The 14,841-nt window shown below is 43.6% G+C and overlaps 1 protein-coding gene across 5 annotated transcripts in view; it reads left to right on the top strand.

Annotated features, from left to right (window-relative positions):
- zmiz1a (zinc finger, MIZ-type containing 1a) overlaps nt 1–14,841 on the top strand; it is a 101,667-nt gene that overhangs the window by 29,827 nt on the left and 56,999 nt on the right. For 4 of the 5 annotated variants that reach the window (XM_035951902.2, XM_035951898.2, XM_035951899.2 and 1 more), the window contains one exon: nt 8,188–8,264. The exons of the other annotated variant lie outside the window; for it this stretch is intronic. The gene's annotated coding sequence lies outside the window, so the exon portion shown is untranslated. The remainder of the gene's footprint in view (nt 1–8,187; nt 8,265–14,841) is intronic. 5 annotated transcript variants of the gene reach the window in all.

Raw genomic sequence — 14,841 nt, 5'->3', positions numbered from 1 at the left:
TATGATAGCTGTAAGAGAGAAAAATTGAGGGGAGCAGTGTGCGGAGCGGAGAGAGAATAGCACAAAGCAGAATCAAACCAGAGTGTTGGGAAGAGGAGCGGTAAGCTTGGTGACAGCTGCATGCATGTCGTAGTGGGTGACGGTCTGTCCGTCTGTCAGAGCAGATATTTCTGTCTGTTTAGTGCTGCCTTACTGGCTGCCAGAGACACTCCTCGTGTCATCGCTGGGTGCCTGCTGTCACTGGCTAAAAAGGAGAGAGGGAGTGGAGTGTGTGTGTGCACATGGATGTGTGTTTGTGTGCGAGCAAGAGTGACGGAGAGAGAAACTCGAGCAGCTGTCTTGAAAGCTCTTCCACTCTGTCAGTACATCTAGAATCTGCTTTCCCCTGATATCTCCTCGGTGAGACAGTATTTTAGTCAGTTGTTTGGTCAAAAGGCCCCAGTCTTTCTGCTGTTTAAGGAACACTTCAGGGAAATCAGCGCGTGGCGCGGTTTATCAGTGAAGATAATGAGATCATAAACGCTGCCGAAATCGTATGTCTGCAGTGGAGCTGTTCACTGTGCACGTATTTAAAGGAAAATTCAGTTTTTGTCTTGTTTTTTTCATGTTTTACTTAGATCTGTAGCACATACATCTACTGCAGAAATAACAAGCGCTCCATTGCTTCACAACAGGGTTCAATGAAGTCAGTCCAGCTGAAACAACCTAATCATAACAACAGTCAGTTTTATAAGAGACGTACAACATGAGGTCAGATATAGCTGCGGCCTGCGGTGACTGAACGAAAATAACTCAAAACACTAAATTGACATTAACAAAGAATTTGTATTACTAATGGACTGCCTGATTTGCTTAACATGGTCTGCATCAGCACTGATAGCAATCTGTGCATCCCTATTCTACCATATCCAGATGCTGAAGACAGAACAGACTCTGGATGAACAGATTCATGGAGGCTTCGCTGCTACTTGTGTGTTTATTCTTTGGTGAATGAGAGGCTTTGTGAAGTGCTTTGTCTCGCTCAGGTTGAAAGCTGCTACATTAATGCAGTCTATCACTTCCTCTTGTGATACATTATTGATACAGCGGTGCCAAATATCGATATATTTTATTAAAACATGCAGACACTCTAAGCTGATTCCCACTAGCACAACTCATGGTGGCACTTATTAAGAGACTGATGGAAAGCAAACCAGAGAACTAATTGAATGGAGGTATTGTTAAATTTAATAGTAGTAATATACACGCACACTCTGACACCGCATTGCAGTAAAGGAGTATATTTTTCCTCCTTTTTTTACTTTTATAGAGGCATTTTTCTCCTTTATTTACACATATATTATGATGCATCATAAGTAATTGTCTTGTAATGCATTGTAGGCTATGTATTGTGAGCATTTTGTATTTCCTATATACCAAAAAATACAAAATAAAGGAGAGAAATCATAAATTGTCCAGTATCCAAAAAACCACGAAGATTTGCATTGTTGAAACAGTTCGATCCTTGCATTTTCTCAGCCCCCCGGGGAATCTAAAGCTGTTACCAGTGGAGGTGGCGAGTACAGTGTTACACTATCTCGTAGTCGATACTCGTATTTATTTGCACCTTTTGACAACAGGACCCAGGTTTTGAAATACCACAATGTACTCTTAGCGTGCACGCAGTGGTTGCTGATAGCAGGGGACTGGTATTATCTTGGAAAAACTTGTAGTAGCTGTAATGAAAGGACACGGCGGTAGGCAGCCGAGTCTGTCAGCTTTGTGTAGGAGGTACAATTTACATGAAATATTAAGTAAAAATAGCACACTATTTTAAATTTCCTGGGTCAACATAATGTGAGTGTGGGCGGCACAGTGAGACAGTGTGAAGCTGAAAATCACCGTGTGCGCTGCCTTCGCCGAAATACTTCCAAAAATTAACCTGGCTGCTCCGTTCGGGGCGTATTAAAGATATTTAAATGTGTGTTTACAAGTTGTGACTTTGCAGGATGAAACAACAACTGACAGCTGTTTGCTAAAAGGTTTGACCTCTCACTGTATGTTGGGTAATACTCAGCTGCTATCATTTAACATAGCGAAAAGAAGGGAATACCACGAAGTACATGGACGATTTAAGGGCCCCACACTCTCATTATTCAAACAATGGACCGATCTTTTGCATTTGGAAAATCTCGGGCTTCTATTTCTTACTAATATGGTGTATTTTTGCCTTAAGTGCTGACCATTGACTGTTTGATTACAGTCATCTGTTGTTCGAGTGCTGTCGTCTGATTACAAACATGTGTTTTTCACCAACCAAGATGGCCATGGAGTGAGGTAATGGAATATTAAAAAGAAATTTCAGAGCATTAGTGAGGTATTGTGCTGCTCGGTGTCTCGGCGGTTGCCACGAAGGTTGAGGGTTTGCGCTCGCTGTATGAATGTGGAGTTCTCCTGGCGTCAGTGTGTATTTTCTCTGGGTGCCCACTTTTAATGAAGTTTGGTAAATTCCCTCAATATGAGAAAAGGGATAGATTTACAGGAAGGTTTCCAGTTTAGACAGCGCTTGTGATTAAAGTTACTCAGATAATTCAACTTTTCTTGACCTTTCTCTGACTGTCAGCAGCACTGGTGTGATTTAATCAATCTCGGAAGCAGCATCGCTTAATTCTCCAATGTGAATTCCAGGCCGGTTTCGGCAGCGGTGTGAGCTTTCACATGGACGTTGCCTTACAATTTTGAGGCATCCGTGACAACATTAGTCCAAGTTTAGAATCTACACGGTCAGTGCTTGCTTCTTCTGGCTCCTCCGCTGCCTTGACAGCTTTGTAACCACACACCCGTGTTTATGTTCTTAAGGTTAACACGGTTATCTCTGTGTGCAACCTGAGCCCTCAACCTACATGGGCACTTGGCATACGTGTGTGGTTGCGTGTGAGCGTTCTTGCAGCTGCAGGACCCGTCTCTTTCCCCGCGTCTCTCTCCAGAAAGAGCTGCAGGGACTTGCCAGTATTTTCATTCCCTTTGGAGGCATTTCCGCACACCAACAAAGCCTGGCCTGCGTGATGAAACAGAGAGGAAGCAGCTTTTGTGGAGGGAGCAGCCAATTTCTGTGTGTGTGTGTGTGTGTGTGTGTGTGTGTGTGTGTGCACTGCTGACCCCGGCTAACAGTTTGTTGCATGCAAATTTACTTTTGAGCTCGCAATTCAGGTCGCCCCAGGCTCTTGTTTGCAGACGAGCCTACTGTAGCACGAGAACAAGCCTACTCTGTATCCCATTCAGAAAGCAACGTTGCCTCCTGTTTGCCTCTAATTAACTGGTATAATACCTAGCTTGTCGGATTGGTTAGTGTTTTTTTTTACAGGGCTTGTTAAGCACTGGCCTTACACAGTCTTCACTTCCTCTGTAGCCATTGCCAAAAGGAAATGTGTGCTGTAGCCCAGGTCACAATTCTCCAGGGTGTCTGGCCCTGGGAAGGGATTGAATTCAACCAATAACAGTAAAAAATTATCTGCTTAGTGGAACTAACATGCACTCTTTCCCCTCATATTTCCAATGGATAAATGATATGAATCGAGTATGTTCAGCTCTGCTTTCTTGGACTCTGTGTGCGAGTATTAATTTTTCTCGGCGCTGATTGGATACCCTTTTGTTTATTTGGTGGCTTCCAGAAATAAGTCTGTTTTGGTAAGAACTGAGGTTAAGGCTCACACGGAACTTGATTTTGCTGTCTCACTCGAGGTCATGACACAGCTACCGAAAATCGCGAGTGTTTTTTTTTTTTTCTTTTTAAATGGGAGCAAAAGCAAAGCCACTGCAGGGTCTGGCAACCGCAGTGTCTCTGAAGCACAGATTTTCTCTGGGGTTGTCTACAGAGTCAGCGTCCTGTGGGTTGACAGCCAGGGCCCTGTGACACATGCTCATGCCCATAAACAGGGATTTGGCCCTCTGGAGAAAATAACCTTGATAATTACTGGGTGCATATGGACCTGCCCACAGCGAGAGGGGGAGGTGGACGAGACGAGGGCTGACTGTGAAGGAGAAAGAGAGGGAGAGAGAGAGAGAGAGAGAGAGAGAGAGCCACATCCGCTGGTGCATTCCTGCATGCTGTGTCATACTGGTGCTGAGTTTCCCTTCAGTTTGCACGGAGATTTCCACAAGGTGGAGAGTGCAAAGATCTACTGACGCAACGCTCGGGGCTGTGGACACTGACATTTAAGGTTTAATAAGGCAACAAGCTACACATTCATAGACTCCCCACAGTCACAAAAAGACAACATGACTGTTTGAAGGATGAAGGCAAGAGGACTTTGTAGACAATGGTGAAAAATTGGAGCCATATGAGGGTGGGATCCATGGAAAAAGAAGAAAGATTAAACTTGGTGACCTAACCATGGAAGCGCTCATAGACTTGGACTCTCCTCTCCCAGTCTCTTTTCTGGCCGCGTCACGTGGTCTCGCTGGTCTCGCTGGTCTCGCTGAATTGGCATCATTACAGCAGCCAGAGCTGAATGTCTGTGGCTGGCTGGCCGCCCGTCTGCTTGCCTGTCATTCAGCTGGTTAAAGAGGCCTTGTTGAACCACTGCACTGTGCCTGGCTACTACAGGGCCATTCATGCCTGTAACGGCAGAAACAGCCAAGTCCTGTCATCAGCGCTAGCTAGCACATACCAATTTACTACTAGAAATGACAAGGGCATTTTGCTTGCTAAGCACAGTTTCCCTCCGAGCAACCTCATAACCCATTTTTTTTGAAGTTTGCATTACATTTCAGAGAACGCTCCCATCTAACGGAACAAGTGTCTTTAGACAAACACCGTGTTCGCATCTCAAATATACTCCCTGTCTCTATTGCGTGTACGCCACCTACATTGAGCGTATAGCGGAGTAGACTGATCTGTTCCCCAAGGATTCATGCAGCAACAGCACAGAACAACAAAACAGATCCTTTGTGCTGCCTTGAACAGTGGAATTTTCAAACAGAAGACAAAATACAGTTTGTCACTCGTAGAGGGTTTTTTCTTCTTTCTTTTTTTTTACCCTTGCTTGTCAGTTGCTCTGTGTGCCTTTGGCTAATGGCAGCTCATCCTGTCACAGTTGACCTGCGCCTCAGTGAACTGTTCTCCGTCCTTTTCTCAGTCCCAGTGTGACACACAAAGTGAGGACATGCATGAGAGCCATGACTTCATTCTGTGCTCTCCCTCCTTCCTCCGGCTCTTCTTCCCCACCTCGACTCCTCCGGCTCCTCTCCCGTCCTGCCGTTTTCCTCTCCTGCTCCTCACTCCACGTCTGCCGTCCTAACATCTTCCTGCTATGATTAGCACGAGTATTTTTTTTTCCCCAGCCAGTGTAACGTCTAGATCCTCCCGTGTCCTTGGAAAGCAGCCTAATAAGCTCAGACACACACTGATGTCTCTGAGCTCCACAGGCCTATTCTCCAGCGTCACCCAGCACACACTGAGGTAAACAAAGACTGCCACACACATGTACGCACACCATCCTAGTGTGCTAATAGACCAGCATACCAACCCAATGAGGACGACGTTGACGCCAGCTCGCTAACGTTGACCTTCCGTGTGCCAATCACAACAAATCTGCTCCCTGATTTGAATATGGGGAGGAAAACAGTGTAAATTGAAAGCAGAAATCCCCCTGGTGTGAGACAAGATGAGCCTTCGAATAAATTATTCAGATGGCAGCCTCTTTCCTGCATGATTCTCGCCTTCTGCTACGTTTAATGGCATCTGTGATGACGCCCATTGGAGATTAATCCAGATGTAAGACGTTTGTACGAGTGTGTGTTTGCGCTCGTGTGCTTACATTTGTATGTGTGTTTTCTGTGTGTGTTTGTGTGTGTTTGTGTGTGTGTGTGTGTGTGTGTGTGTGTGTGTGTGTGGCCTGCTCACCCCTCTTCTCATGCATCCCGTCGTGTCGTGTGATGGGGAAACAAAGCCTCAACAGGGGAATTTATTTCTTCTCCGGAGAGGGCTGTAAATAAACAACTAGTGAATCAATGCCTCCATTTGTTTTTTCTCTGATAATCCTGCCTGTGTCGTTAGGCGGTGTGACAGTGTTTTGCAAGCCGCCGCAGCTCTCAGCAGCCATATTTCCTCTCGGTGAGAGTGAGAAAACACGCCACACCAGCCTCATGTTTCATTACCAAGGATCAGTAAATTACCGCATCACTCACTGCAGCTCATTTAGCGCCGTGATGGAGCCTTTGTATGAATGAGGAATAACGACAGCATTAGAAATTGTGCTTTAGAGCCACCCAGTCAACTGAAGACACACAGGCAGGGAAATTACCAGGTGCAGTTGAATGCAAAAATCTAGTAAAAATGTGTGTGAATACATTTCAGTCTATTTGAGCATCATTGATTTGCTGCAAAAGGATGACCTTCCCTGACACATTTACTTACTAATGCATGAGTACAAAATATTGGCCTGTGTTTGCAGTATTTTTCTTAATATTGCATATTGCGTTATAATAAAAGTGTAAAAAAGGAGCTGCCCTCAGTTCGTCTGGATGAATACGTATTACTGAGCCATAACCGCAGTTGCTGAGGTTCGATTCCAGCCTAGGCTCCTATTGCATGTCCTTGCCTCTTTCTCTCTCCCCCCTTTTTTGTTTTTTGTCAGTTGTGCCCCAGTAGTAAATTCAAAATAGCTCAAAATATAATCTAACAGAAAAAAAAAGTTTGTTAGCAATTTTTCTCAGGGTCAGTTGTTGTCAAAAAGCCCTTAAAGGTGCAGTTCACCTAAATTTCTCACGTTGGGTTTTGTGTGGTTTGTCATGTCTCAGATTTCTACCTTTAATACATTGGCGCTCTGTTTTTTGTTATTTTTTTCTCTCTCTCCACAGACATTGTTTCTGTTACTCTGTTTTTCCGAGGTATTTGTGATACTTCATCAACATCGCTTTGTTCTACATGTCCACTTTTAAAATTGGTGAAAATTACACAATCTGCAGCAATCAAAGTCTGTAAAAATCAAAAAAGTCTGTGCTTTTTGGTGCAAACGTGAAGCTATTAGTGACCAACAAAAATTCATGAAACAGGAGCAAAAAACACCTATAAAAATTCCGGGATTCCGAGGGTTAAAATCTGGATAAATAAGACCTAATTTTACCTTTAACCTGGCTCAATGAAGTTTTATTTTTCCTAATCACAGTTCTGTGGTATATAATAATTAGCATAGCAAAAGTCCCAGAAAATGCGAGGGGAGTTTCTTGTATTAGTTATGGTTCGATGGCTAACAGGAACAGTGAATAATGGCGTGAGCCGAGTGTTCTTGGTTATTCAGGAATAAAGGTAACCTCCCAGTGTGTAAACCTTGATTAGGAGCAGCCATTCAGCTAATGCAGCCGTTGGTAATGCCAACATGACTACACATAAGAGCCTCTAATGAGCACTGGTTTACCATGCTTTTCTTTGTACTCAAGTACCCTTCTCTGTATCCCATATCCAAGTGTGAAATTACAATATCAGATCATATTTAGTTAATTAAACCCATATGACTAATTTAATTTGACTCAAATATGGGGAAAAATGAATAAATCATGGAGGCGTATTTAGCTTGCTAGCGCTGGTGTTAACAGTAATTAAATGTGGGGCAATCTGTAGCCTGTGAAGATAGCTCCAGTCTTTTCTTTCCGCCTACTGTACAAGTACACATGTGGAAAAAATGTAAGCCAGATGATTTTTTGGAAGCCATCTAGCAGAATATTAATGAAATGATGTGGGAGTTTCAAACGCAGAAATAAGTGAGCTAAAGATGCAGTCCTGTAAAATAGGCTAGCGCATTAATAGTCAGCGACGGGTTGTCCCATTAGGAGATCTGCACATCTCAGTTAGAGAAGAGCCAGAAGCACAGAAAAAATATTCCACCATGATTAGAGCCTGGAGAGTTCAAAGACAGCTGCTTCTGCAACTAGATGGGCACAAAACACTCACAGGGAAGACAAGAAATCAACTCGTATTTGTCATTAAAGTATTTTATGTTTCATATTTGGTAGGGATTAGAGATGCATATTCTCTCCAGCTCTGTCAATCCTTGTTATGTGCTTCCAATTTGTCAGATGCACAACAGGGTGCTTTATTACATCTCGATAAATGATGCCACCTAAGTCTTGTTTTCCTATCACTAAAAAGCACATTGTGTTTTGTCACACTCCCTGATGTGCGTTGCATTCTGTTTTGTTTCATTTTAGACTCGCTCTGTGATTGATGAGGATTAAGAAACGGATTTTGCCTAACAGGAAACACAGGAGCGTCCTCATCCAAACTGGTAAGAATTCTGATTTGTGTCTTCAGTTGAACAGTTTGGAATCTGCAGGTGTGGTGATGCTGATAGGCAGTTTGGATTCAGCTTTTTGTTGTGCACTAAACACACAGGCACTGTATCATAGAAGAGAACGGCGATCATGTTATGTAGTAACTGAAGCAAAAGACGACGTTCTTTCAAGAATGAATTAAAAAACATACATACTCGCTCAAACTTAAATCATCTGTGGAGAAAAGTTTTTTGATTTCCCTGTGATACTGACATTGTTGCTATGCTGTATTCTATTGTTCCGCTCTTAGACAAATATATTGGACCACATGTGTGTCAGAACATCCTGAATTAATTGCCACGAGAGACTGGCCACCATAGTTTTGAGCGAAAGCACATGTTCACATGATGATTTACATGATGTGGGAGGGGAGAGGAGGGGGGCACCAAGTCACTCCGTGCTTCAATACATCACTGTTCGTCCTCTGATGTGGTCGATTCAGACAAAGCCCATTTGAAGGATGTTTACAAGAGCGCTTTCTTGCATGTATACCATAGTGCTGATACCTTTCTGGCTCTGCCTCAAGCTGTCCCCAGGGTTTGAAATCTGAACAGCGCTGTTAGCCGTGTTGAACCAATGGTAAGTTTCCTTGTGTGGCCATTGATCTGCCTCTATCAATACCAATATCAATCTCCAAGAGGAGGACAACCGCTAATCCTCATTTCCTCATCCTGCAGTCATCACCTCCCTGCTGCATAACCTGCACAGCCAGGCTCCATTTGAAGCGAAAACATGCAGGAATATTGTGTTCAATTAGCCTTTGAACAGCATGAATATTATATATTCAGTTATCCCTTGGACTGCATGAATATTAAGTGTTCATTTAAACCTTGGCAGAGATGAAACACCCCATCAGTCGTCATCGAGGTGTCGAAAACCTTTGACCACCGTGGTGGACGGTGTAATTGGGGTGAATGAGGATGTGAGGAAACATCAGACTGAAGGATGTCATATTACGGCCTCAACACATTTAAGTAAAAGGACACCTTATCCCTGTGCTTTTGTTTGGGAGGCTGTGCAAAATGTCGACAGTGTAGTTTGTATACATGTGAAACGGCATCAAAGCGCTGGAAGGTGAATAATTTTTGGTGGCATCTGCACATTCTGCAATATGCTAATGAGGAAAGCTGCAAAAGCCAGATTGCCAGGAGAGAGAAGGGGAGATGGAGAGAGAAAAAAGAGGGAGGGAGCAGAGTGGAAAAGAGAGAAACAGACGGAGGCTGGTGTAAATTATGGATGCAACCTGCGATTTCCAAGAGGAAAAGAAAGGCAGAGAGAAACCTCAAGTCATGCATATCAGATTACGCATTTACCACATTTTCTTATCATGGTCCGTGAGCAAACTCGTACACAATCTGGCCTCTGTGCGTGTGTGTGTGTGTCTTTGCTTGAGACAGAGTGAGTGAGAGAGAGAGCACTTACATATTCATCCATGTCAAGTTGTGTGGAGTTGTGTTGTGCTGTCAGGCATTCTCAGAACTGGATATGACGCGTGTGGTGAAAGCTCTGTTGACTTTCATTGCTACTGTGTTGCTTCTGTTTGTGTGTTCACAGTCACACGGCTCCTGATAGTTCACACGTATCACCTCGGCGTTGTGCGTGCACATGGACACGCTGACGGACTTGTTCTGTTGTCAGAGCTGCTTCAATTATTTTGCAGTAATGACATTGGTTTAACTTTACTGAAATACTTGAATCTCATTATGTCTGCTTGAGCAGTTCTAAGTAGAGTTAAGTGAAAGTGAGCATTCATGTCCCGCTACCACATCCCACCCTTGTGTGCCAGTCCCCCGTGTGCCTGCGCCTGTGTGAATAATGGATCCATTCTTGAGTCGTGTCTGTGACTGGGGCCTGTGCAGTGGTGTGGTTTCCCCACCAGAGGTGGAGGGCCAGGAGACGGGAGGGGCAGGTGGTCTGGAAATAACTCTGCCTGAGCTGGGAGCACCTTAGGTGGGCCTCTGTGCCAGCTTCACCTTCCTTTAACACGCTCGCACGACAAAAGTACATTTCTGCAAGCGAACCTGGCGTACATTATGCACACATTTTCCAGTTATGTTAAAAAGGAAATGTGCTTTAACCTGTCTCCATTCAGCTTTGGTGTCTTGAGTGATCCCCTCAAACATGGCTGGAGAATTAGAAAAGAGCTGCGATTTCGAAGAATTGAACAGGAGCCACATTGCACTTAAAGCGAGACGCGTCCGAGCTGGAAACAGAAACTATGAAGCTGCCCTGGATCTTGCCTGCATGTAAATGTGTGTTAATGTGCAAAGTAGGTCATTTATTTGGAGCAGGGACAGCCGTAGTGTGCCTCTCTTGAGCGATGTCAGAGTGGGGAGTCAGTGCATAAGCAGACACATTGTTGGATTTGGTGAACTGCGCCGGGGATTTACATGTACAGATATTTTGTTTATATGTCAAGCCCAAACTCTGAAATACCAGAGGGAAAGGAGGGGGCATGCTGAAGGTGAAAATGGCTGTGGTCAGTCCAGAGACAGCATCAGTAACCACAACCAGAGATAGCAGCCTAAAAATCAGACTAAATCAGATTACCAAACAAACAGCTAAGAGGATTAATCCTGATCTCTCTCTCTCTCTTTTTTCCCATCAGACGGACATTAAATCTGCAATCTATAAAATCCCTTCAAATGATTTTCTATTTTACTTTGTGGCTCTCATTTTCTGGTCACATGTTTGGAGTGAAGCTCTTTCTGTTCCCGGTGAACTCTGCTCTTTTGTTCTGCCTTCAGGCCTCCAGAAATTGCTTTACTAAACAGGGTATCATACCGGCCTTTAAAAATATCTTCCCAGAGTACAGCATGAATCTGACCTCCAATCAGGTGCCATGCTGTTAAGCCCCATAATGTTATAATGAAGCGTTCTGCCCGACACACTTGTTGTTAGGAGTAAAGCTGAGCTGAGAGATGCCTGTGGCTCTGTGGCTGTCACTTAAACAAGCACAGCAACGTTCGCTGCCACAGACCTAATTAATAGAAAACATAATGTATGGAAGGAAATAATTACACCTTGTCCCTCACCTTCAGAGATCAGAAAACGTTGCTGCGTTTCTTCGAATTAATCTCAGGAATGATTTTTGGTTTACAGGGAATCAGTGGCAGTACAGTATGTTCTCAGGGAAAAAAAGACTGTAGATTAATTTGGTTAATATTTCATAAAGCTTACAAAGGCAAAGGGCATTTGAGGCTTTTCAGATTATTTGTTCTCAGCCAATATTACACACCACGCTTGAGCTGCTGTGCCGCTGTGCTGCAAGTCTACAGCTCCCCAGCACAATGCCAAAGAAAGGCACTTGCCTTTAAAAGTATTTGTCTGTGATAGCGTTGTTTGTGAAATGGGAGCCGTTCAGATGCACCGCTCCGTTTCCTTTGCTGTGATCTGATTCAAAGGAGCTGGTTCACGCACGGCATTGTATCGCTCTCCCGAGTGCTGATAACTGCTAAAAGATTTGTATTAATATCCTCACCGGCACTCTTTGATATCAACTGATTCATTTGGAGTCTCCACTCGGCGACTCGCGCACACCTCGGCTAAACACAGCAGCGGAATACAGCGTTGCTCTTGACAGCTTGACAAACTGACATTCCCACTCTCAATCACTCCCTCTCCTGCCCTCCTGCTCTCTCTGATAGAACCGTATATTGTAACCAACAAGACTGTAATCAGCGCAAACCTAATCAAATCATTGCTCCAACAAGCAGCCCTGGCTGCCGGGCTTCCGCGAAACACATCTCAGATAAAGAGGCAGGCTGCTTGTACTGTAAGCAGCAGCCTCTGCATGAAATGTCAGGACAAGCAGGATTATTTTCGAAAATGTCACTGACAGCATAATAGCTTAGTAGACGAGTGTCTCAAGCTATGTTTGTATCTCATGTCAGCAGGTGCGATATGTAACTCCGTGTGTGTCTCGGAGTGTGCAGCCATAAAAGCTACTGTACACAAATGAAAAAGTAAACAGAATGCTGAATCTGTTGACTGAAACTGGTGTGTGATTGGCAGAGTGTGCGAGCCATCGAGTTAGCCATTAAAGTGTGTGTTTTAGATCCGCACAAACAAATGCACATCTCCAAACCTCCTCATTACTGGCAGCAGGGAAAGCTGCCTGGGCACTGGGACAACTTGTGTGTGTGTGTGTGTGTGCGTCGGTGTGTTCGTCTGCACTTGTGTGTTTGCGCCTAATTCAGTGGCTCATTCCAAGATTTGGTTAACCGAGTTGGCTCGCCCTATCACATTGCCACAGAGTGTGCAGTTGCTTCAGCCTCTGTTTCATTTAGTGGCACCCACGCTCTTATCCTCTTGCCATGAAAACACACAGACACTCGTGCTTTTTCCCTCAGCCGTAACAGACACACAAGGCTTGTGCACACACACACACACACACATCTAAGTGAGAGAGTGACAGAGTCAGAGGGATGGAGGGAGAGGGAGAGAGTGAGTGAGAAAGAGGAAAAATAAGAAAGTACCAATTAAGCTCCTCAGACAGTTCTGCCAGCAGACATCAGGGGGTTGGAGGCGGAGAGTGTTTGTGTGCATGTGTGTGTGTGTTGGATGAGGGGGTAGGGGGCGTTTGACTGGAGCCACGCTCTCTAACTTTGTGTTATGTTATCACTTTTGTACTTTTGCAACTTTTCAAAGAGCTCATCACAGTAAGGTGTCAGTAACCTGCTGCGGGATCCAGCAGTTATCAGCCCTTTTTATATTAGTCTGTGAACACAAGTTGGTGTAAAATTAGGATGTAGGTTTGTTCCTTCTATTTGCTTTGATCGTGTATATAATATGGGGTTAAATAACACGTTTATTAAAGAGTGGATTGACTTGCAGATATTAAAAAGTCAGACACTAGGGATCGATACGGATTATTAGGAAAAAAATATGTATAAATGACTTTACTTATTTATTTATGTTTTAAATCTGTTAATTTAATGAGAACGTTTCAGCATTTATCCTTCAGTGTTGATAGTTTGTAAGTGGCGTATAGTGGTGACTACAGATAGAGGGAGGTGGCCGCGTCACAACCAAAGTGGTGCATTTTTAAATTAATTTATTTGATCAAGAATCACTTTCAAAAACAATATTAATATTGATAATTGGTCAAAATGCCTATTTACCACAATCAACTACATACATAATCTATAAATAATCTAAATAAATATTTTTTACAATAAAAGCACAAAACTACACTTGTTTGCTATGAAGTGCCACATTTATGCAAACATATTTTTTGTCAGTTACTTTAAAATAATAAAGGTTTATATTTTCACTTTGCATCTCCTATTGAATCATCGATCATTAAATTGATATATCAGTTTAGACTGATTGATCATGATGTCGCTGTATAGCTTGGTTCACGTTTTATTCAACCTTGAAATATTGGGAAAATGTAGCTGATCTGTGATGAAGATTTAAGTGTCTCTAAAATTGTTAACATTATCTAAACATGCACACACCTTAGCTATATCCTAAAAAGTTAGATATGTGTGTACTTGAATTGTAACTAGTTTCATAGCTTAGTTTTATGCTGTAGATTTTTAAAAAATATAAAATGTGACACCTTCAGACTGCAGTTGCTGAATGATTAACAGTCAGAAACTGAAAGATATTCATAAAGGATGAAAAACTGAAAAAAAACAGCAAATGCTAACATGTGAAGTAGTTGAAACCAGAGTCCATGTGGCATCTTTGGTTGATAAATAATGACGAATGTTATTGTCAACTTTGTATTCACAGCCACAAAACAACTGTCATTGTTTTGCTTTGACACGTTCATGTCAGCAACCAGTAGCTAAGCCCTAACCCAACAGTCTTAGAGACAGAGAAACTCTTGCTGCACTGCCAAACGAAGCCTCCTCCTCTGCTCTGTGCTCACGCTGTGAAACAAAAGGCTAGTTTGGCCAAATCAGGACTGACATCATTGGCAACAGCTGCGGGCTGCATGCGCCGTGTGTGTATGCATGTGTGCGTGTGCATGTCTCTGTGTGTTTACGTCTTTGTGTGCGTGTGTTTGTGTCTGTCAAGATGAGGTGACCTGATTGCTCAGCTGAGCAGTTAGGGAAGACCCAGCCTTGTGTTGTCAGAGTAGCACCAATAGAAAACCACACGAGATGGACCACAATGCAACCCTGGCTGGCTGGCAACCCCCCCACCTCCCTCCCTCCCCTCTCAGAGTATCCCCTGTGTTTTGTGAAACCCCCCACCACCCCCATCGATGCAGACACTAACGCACACAGTGGCACTCCTGACCATGCCAAAGCAGATTTGGAGATGAAAAACGATCCACCACTGGCCGCGCACTGCAGTATCAGCTCCCAGCTACAGAGCGGTCAGGCCAAATCCTGTCTAAAGATCCTTTATCCTCATTGCTGTAAAGATAAAGCTAGTTACAACTGGACCTCTCCGCTCCTCCCTTCTCCTTAGCTCAGGTCAGAGCCGATTCCATCAATTATTTCCATGTACAGTATTCTTTGTACTCCTGTATTTGAGAAAGAAGCCAAAAAACTTACTTTTTATACAGCTTGA

This window comes from Amphiprion ocellaris, chromosome 16, assembly GCF_022539595.1.
Source record: "Amphiprion ocellaris isolate individual 3 ecotype Okinawa chromosome 16, ASM2253959v1, whole genome shotgun sequence".
Classification (NCBI taxonomy): domain Eukaryota; kingdom Metazoa; phylum Chordata; class Actinopteri; family Pomacentridae; genus Amphiprion; species Amphiprion ocellaris.
This window is presented reverse-complemented; position numbering and strand designations above follow the sequence as displayed.